Source organism: Erythrolamprus reginae, chromosome 11 (genome assembly GCF_031021105.1).
Source record: "Erythrolamprus reginae isolate rEryReg1 chromosome 11, rEryReg1.hap1, whole genome shotgun sequence".
Taxonomy (NCBI): domain Eukaryota; kingdom Metazoa; phylum Chordata; class Lepidosauria; order Squamata; family Dipsadidae; genus Erythrolamprus; species Erythrolamprus reginae.
The window spans coordinates 9,230,854-9,238,210 of record NC_091960.1 but is presented as its reverse complement, the minus strand read 5'-3'; positions in this window follow the sequence as shown (position 1 = coordinate 9,238,210).

The following is a 7,357-nucleotide window of genomic DNA, read 5'->3' as shown; positions in this document are numbered from 1 at the left end:
GGAAGTCTCTGAAGATAATTGGGCTCCCTGGTTATTTTTTATTTATTTATTTATTTATTTATTTAATTTATTTATTATGTCCAATACACAATGAGGGTTTTAGTGTGTGTGTGTGTGTGTGTGTATATATATATATATATATATATATATATATATATATATATATATATATATATATATATATATATATATATATATATATATCTGTGTGTGTGTGTGTGTGAATGATGAGGCAGCAGCCATCTCGATCACCGGAACATAGAAATTTTAATAAAACCACTTAGCTTTCGTTAGCGTGCTGCTAACTTCATCAGAGTATTAAAAATGCCATGGGAGACAATCACCTTTATAAAGCATTATTCAGTCTGCTCATTGCCCGCGTCATAGGGCCACACCCTTCCCTCCCCTCTGCGGCAAGCCTAATTGTGGGCTTGCTCATGCTGGCTAAAGGGGGATCTACCGCTTTTACTCGTGTCTGTTGCCTCTTTCCCTCCCCAAGGGAGGAGGTGGAGTTACGAGGCAATACTTCGGAGGTGTTTGGTATTACTTTTTCCCCCCATTATCGTTGTTACTTTCCATAGTGGTACATGTCTGCTCTTGCAATTTTTTTGCCCATGCCCAAAAAAAGGAGCTGTGACGTTCCTTAAAAATATACCAGGGTGATCCGACATAAGAAAAACATATACCCCCTCCCTGGTACAGAGCTGGGAGGATTCAGATCTGATGGGTCTAATTGCTAGCTCTCTGCTTTACAATGCAGAAGCTTCCCAGATCGAATCCCAGTAAAGAAAGGGTGTGGCTAGCTGATGAGGCCTAATAAGGCCGAAATGGATCTATCCTAGTCTCCCTTAATTTTAAAATTCCAGCTAAAAACATTTAACATATATATATATATATATATATATATATATGTAGATTGTTCTGAGTTCGGGTTTTGCCCTGTGTAATGTTTTGCATGTCTATGCGACGTTTCGGTGAAATCACATTCACCATCATCAGGCTGGAGTTCCAATCTTTGTGTTTTTGCAAATGAATATTAGCAACTGACATTTCTTCTTAGCATGTAGTGTGGGGGTGGAGATTTGCTTTGAATGTAGCAAATAGATTGGGTGACTATGCTTCCGTGATCTGATTGGTTGGTGTAATCATGGTTATAGAAGGAATGGCATGAAGATTATGAAGTGTTTTGTTTAAGTCTGATTTCCAAATATAAAATTCTAAAATCATAATAATTAAAGGATTGACATATTGATTATAATGAAGTGTTTATTTTGTTTAAGGCTGGTTTCCAAATCTCTGGCAGGCGCGAGGTATCATCCCTTTTATTTAAACAAAAAGATCTTTTTTCAATTTCGATAGCTTCTAGAGAGATTCTTTTATATAAATTCTCTGTTTTGTGGAGTAATTTAGTTTTTTCAAAGTCAATTTCGTGCCCTGTTCTTTTAATGTGCTGGACAAGGGAGGAGGTCTTCTCCTGTTTCTTGACTGCATTCATATGTTCTGCCATGCGCTGGCTCACTCTTCGGTTAGTTTGTCCAATGTATGTGGCTGCACATGTTTTGCAAGGGATTTCATAGATTCCTTGGTATTCTAATTGGATTTTGTCTTTGGGGCTCCTTAGGATATTAGATATTTTTTGGTTAGTGCAAAATGAGGTTTTGATGTTATGTTTTTGTAGAATTTTACTAATTTTATCCGTGGTGCCTTTGATGTAAGGAAGGATGGTGGTGCCATTGTCCTGTTCTTGATCTTGTTTTTTGGGGGGTGTCTCTTTATTGATTAGGTTTGTTATTGTTTTCTCTTTGAATCCATTAGAAATTAGTACATCTTTGAGTTTGTTCAATTCAGTTTTTAAGTGCTCATGGTCAGCTAAGCGTTTGGTTCTGGTGATGAGAGTTTTGGCCACTGAGGTGATTTGTGCGGGGTGGTGGTGTGAGTGTGCATTTAGATAACGGTTGGTATGGGTTTTCTTTTGGTAGATAGTATGTCCTAGGCTGCCATTGGGTTTTTTATAGACCAGTACATCTAGAAAGGGAAGTTGATCATTGATTTCTGTTTCCATAGTAAACTGTATTTTGGGGTGTAGGCTGTTGAGATGAGTGAGGAAATTGTCTAGTTTTTCTTTACCATGTGGCCAAATTACAAAGGTATCATCAACATATCTCAGCCAAAGTTTGGGTTTGTATTTGGCTTGCTCTAAAGCATTATTTTCGAAATATTCCATATAGAGGTTGGCTATGACAGGTGATAGAGGTGATCCCATGGGGGCTCCCTCTATTTGTTTATATCTTTGTTCATTATAGATGAAGTATGTATTGGTCAGGCAGTGGTTGGTAAGGTCTAGGATATATTTGGGGGGTTTGTGTTTGTCTTGGATAGCTGTCAAGGCTTCTGTAATAGGTATTTGTGTGAACAGGGACACGACATCGAAACTTACAAGTAGGTCATCGGGTTGTAGGTTTTGTTTTTTAATTATTTGTATAAAGTGGGATGAATTTTGAATTTTGAATTTTGAACATATGAGGTAATAGGATATATATATATATATAAACATAGTAAAATACATGATGAAGGTTATAGAGGAGATACTCATAGTAAAATATATCTAAGAAATAATAGAAAAGAAGATAAAGTAATAGAACATATCAATGAAAGAATAGAAGACGAGATATAGGAATAGAAGAAAGGTATAGGAGATATAGGAGAGCAATAGGACAGGGGACGGAAGGCACTCTAGTGCACTTGTACTCACCCCTTACTGACCTGTTAGGAATCTGGATAGGTCAACCGTAGATAATCTAAGGGTAAAGTGTTGGGGGTTTGGGGATGACACTATGGAGTCCGGTAACTCGGTTACTGAAGTCATATTTTTTACAGTCAAGTTTGGAGCGGTTAATATTAACTTTAAATCTGTTGTGTGCTCTTGTGTTGTTGTGATTGAAGCTGAAGTAGTCGCCGACAGGCAGGACGTTGCAGCATATGATCTTGTGGGCAATACTTAGATCTTGTTTAAGGCGTCTTAGTTCTAGGCTTCCTAGGCCCAGTATTTTGCTTTTCAGTGTTCCCATTTATCCTTTGGGTAGGGATTTTAAAAACAATGTGGGTGAAACATAAGAGCATTTATGTTTTATCATTGTTGTTAGCCGCCCCGAGTCTACGGAGAGGGGCGGCGTACAAATCCAATAAATAAATAAATAAAATAAAGAGCAACATGATCCAAATGTTTAAAGAACATTTAAACATACATAGTCCTCAGTTGTGAAAGTTGGACCACCAGAAAGTTGTAAAAGTTGGACCATAAGGAAGGCTGAACACCAAAGAATTGAGGCCTTTGAACTACAGCGCTGGAGAAGACTCCTGTGAGTCCCTTGGACTGCTAGGTGATTAAACAATCCTAGAGGAGATCAACCCTGACTGCTCTTTATATCTTTAAGATGGAGCTCAAATGCTTTGGCCACCTAATGAGAAGGAAGGAGTCACTGGAGAAGAGCCTAATGCTGGGAACAATTGAGGGCAAAAGAAGAAGGGGACGACACAAGAACGAGGTGGCTGGATGGTGTCACCGAAGCAATCGGTGTGAGCTTAAATGGACTTTGGGGGATGATAGAGGACAGGAAGGCCTGTTGGGTCAGACTTCACAACAAACAACAACAAAATTGATGGTTAATTAGCCCTATCTGGGACTTGGAACTCCATTGCTTGTGTGGTTTTTCTATCGTTTTCTATCACTCTATCATTTTCTGAACCACGTGCTTAGAAGAACTGCTTTGAAAAGCTTTTCTAAGACAAAATGTAGAGCGGATATTTGACACAAGTTCGCGTAGTTCCCTTTTAAACTTTTTATAGCGTTGTAAAAGTAGTCCTCAACTTAGGATGACAATTGAGCCCAAAATGTCTGTCGCCAGGCAAGACAGTTATTAAGGGAGCTTTCTCCCATGTAATGACGTTTCTTGATACACTGGTGAATCACAGCAGTTGCAAAGTTTGTAACAAGATTGTTCAATGAATACGGCTTCCCCGTTGCCTTTGGTTGTCAGAAAGTGGCAAAAGGTGGCAATCAGGTGACCTTGGGGGACACTGCTATTGCCATAAGTACAAAACCCTTGCCAAATGCTCCAATTTTGAACACCGGCCATGGAGATGCTGCGATGGCCATTAAGCATGTGAAAAACCCCAGTCCTAAGTCACTTTTTCAATGTAGTCTTAACTTGACTACACAAATGGTTGTAAATTGAGGACTAAATGTGTCCTGCTGGAAATGGCCACAGCACGGCTGTTGCACTCCATGGAGAAATAGTGAGAGTTTAATCAAAGAACATGGCAGTGAATCCTTCCTATGGTCCAAGGCTGACGCTAGGCTTACAAGACAGAGGAGGCTGATGGTCATGTAAATTGTTTTTAAATTGTTCTTTTAAATATTTTCTTTATTTGTTGTAAGCCACCCAGAGTCCTTGAAGAGTTGGGCACCATATAAATTAGATAGATGGATGGATGGATGGATGGATGGATGGATGGATGGATGGATAGATAGATAGAGATAGATAGATAGATAGATAGAGATAGAGATAGATAGATAGATAGATAGATAGATAGATAGAGATAGATAGAGATAGATAGAGATAGATAGAGAGAGAGAGATAGATAGATAGATAGATAGATAGATAGATAGATAGATAGATAGATAGATAGATGATAGGTAGGCAGGCAGGCAATTGGGTTGATAGATATATAGATAGATTAGATAGATTAGATAGATTAGATAGGTAGGTAGACAGGTAGACAGGTAGACAGGTAGGTAGGTAGATAGATAGATAGATAGATAGATAGATAGATAGATAGATAGATAGATAGATAGATATTTGTTGCAATTGAAACTCGATCATTTTTAGGCCATTGAAATCATAAAAGAACAAAAATTTATTATACAGTACTCTTATTTTATTATCATTGAAAGCTCCCTAAACCCAGCAGACAGAAATCAATAATCACTATTCCCACCACCAACCCTGCTTTTTGGTACATGTGATCAGGTGAGCGATCACTTCTAATTAGGAGGAAAAGAGACACATGTCTAACCGCTTGGTCTTCCGTCCAACATTGGCAGCACCTAGAACAACAGAAGGATGAGATGACCCAAAGCACAACCAACACAGCAGAAGCAAATTGGGTCTATGTCTGGCTGGCGATTCCAAAGAGCTAAAGGTCATTTTCCATGAGCTCACGATTCCCCTGGCATTCTGAAACATCTTGGTGGCAAAAAGGTGTGGGCAACTCTGCCCATGCTTCAGAGAAACCTCATAATACCCACCCCCAGATACCAAAGGAATGTGATGGTCGGGCTTGCCATTAAAATGTGAGTTTAATGTTCTTCTCTATTCATAAAGTTTCAGTGCTATGTGAGTGTTAAGATTCCGTGGGACTTTGACAGAAAGGAACAATAGAGAAGGGTGGCTTGTAGTATTCTTCACATTTCTATCCAAGTTTTGCCTGGTTTGGGGGGGGGGGGTCTTTAGTGATGGGCGAACCGAACCCGCACAATTCGGGACCGTACCGAATTTTGCGATGTTCGGTATGCAGAACAAGAACCCGAAATTTTTTTGAAACTTTGGGCAAAGTTCAGGATCGCGTTCGGAGCTTTGACGTCACCAGCAGGTTGCTAAGGACGCCAAGGTGATCACTTCCTGGATTCCATGGAATCCAGGAAGTGATCACCTTGGCGTCCTTAGCAACCTCCTGGTGACGTCAAGGCTCCGCCCCCGGAATCTCTTCGTGGGAGGGATTCCCCAGCTCCTTCAAAGGGAGGTCTTCACGTAAAAATAAACATTGTTATTTTTACAAAAAAGGATGCCACAGCAGCGCTGCAAGCAAAGGGTGGTCCTTTCATGTAAAAATAAATATCCAGGAAGTGATCACCTTGGCGTCCTTAGCAACCTGCTGGTATACGTGACGTCAAAGCTCTGCCCCCATAATCTCTTGGTGGAATTCCCCATTCGGGTTCGGACGAATTTTGCGTAAAGTTCGTCAGAACTGGCTGAACCTGAACACCGTTGGGTTCGCCCATCACTATGTGTGTTTTGCCAGTGATTAACCAAGATGGCTCATCTTTGAAAATGGTTGGTAATCTGGAAATGGGAGACTGCAATTCGAATTTAATCTTCAGTAAGAAAAGATAGAAGTTCCTTGGACGTGAGACTGTCAAGGACCTTTCTATACTCATCTCTAATAATCTAAGTGTCAGAGCTCACTGTAACAACATTGCCAAAAAGGCATTAAGAGTTGTTAATCTAATCTTGCATAGCATTTTCTCTGGTAATACTCTACTGCTAACTAGAGCATACAAAACATTTGCTAGACCAGTTCTCGAATACAGTTCATCTGTCTGGAACCCACACTGCACATCAGACATTAATACAATTCAGAGAGTCCAGAGATATTTCACAAGAAGAGTCCTGCACTCCTCGACTCGCAACAGAATATTTTATGCCACCAAGCTTGAAATTCTGGGCTTAGACAATTTAGAACTACTCTGCCTTTGGTCTGACCTAAGCATAGTGCACAAAATTATCTGTTACAATGTCCCACCTGTTAATGACTACTTCATCTTCAACTGCAACAATACACGAGCAAACGATAGGTACAAACTTAAGGTAAACTGCTCGAAACTCAATCCCAGAAAATACAATTTCAACAAAGGAGTGGTCAATGACTGGGATGCACTACCTGACTCTGTGGTTTCATCCCCAAACCCCCATAACTTTAACCTTAGACTGTCCTATTGTTGACTTCATCCCATTCCTAAAAGGTCTGTAAGGGGCATGCATAAACACACCAACATCTTTGTCCTATTGTCCCCCATTATTTGTATCTCTCCTATACCCATAATCATGTTTATACTTATATCTGTTACCTTATACATACTAGGCAAAATGATAAATAGATAGATAGATAGATAGATAGATAGATGGATGGATGGATGGATGGATGGATGGATGGATGGATGGATGATGGATGGATGATAGATGGATGGATGGATGGATGGATGGATGGATGGATGATGGATGGATGGATGGATGATAGATAGATAGATAGATAGATAGATAGATAGATAGATGATAGATAGATAGATAGATAGATAGATAGATAGATAGATAGATAGATAGATAGATAGATAGAATATTTGGGAACTAATATTGTACTAGAAAACTTACCAGTAGTGCTTACTCTTGGCCAGCCTGTTGTTCACCCTAGAAAAATAACAGATGTTAGTCCATTCTGATATTTATGTATGATCAGACAAACCTGACTTTCAATAGCTGCGTAATGGCGGTTTAGTCATCCTCACTAGACAAGCTGAGAA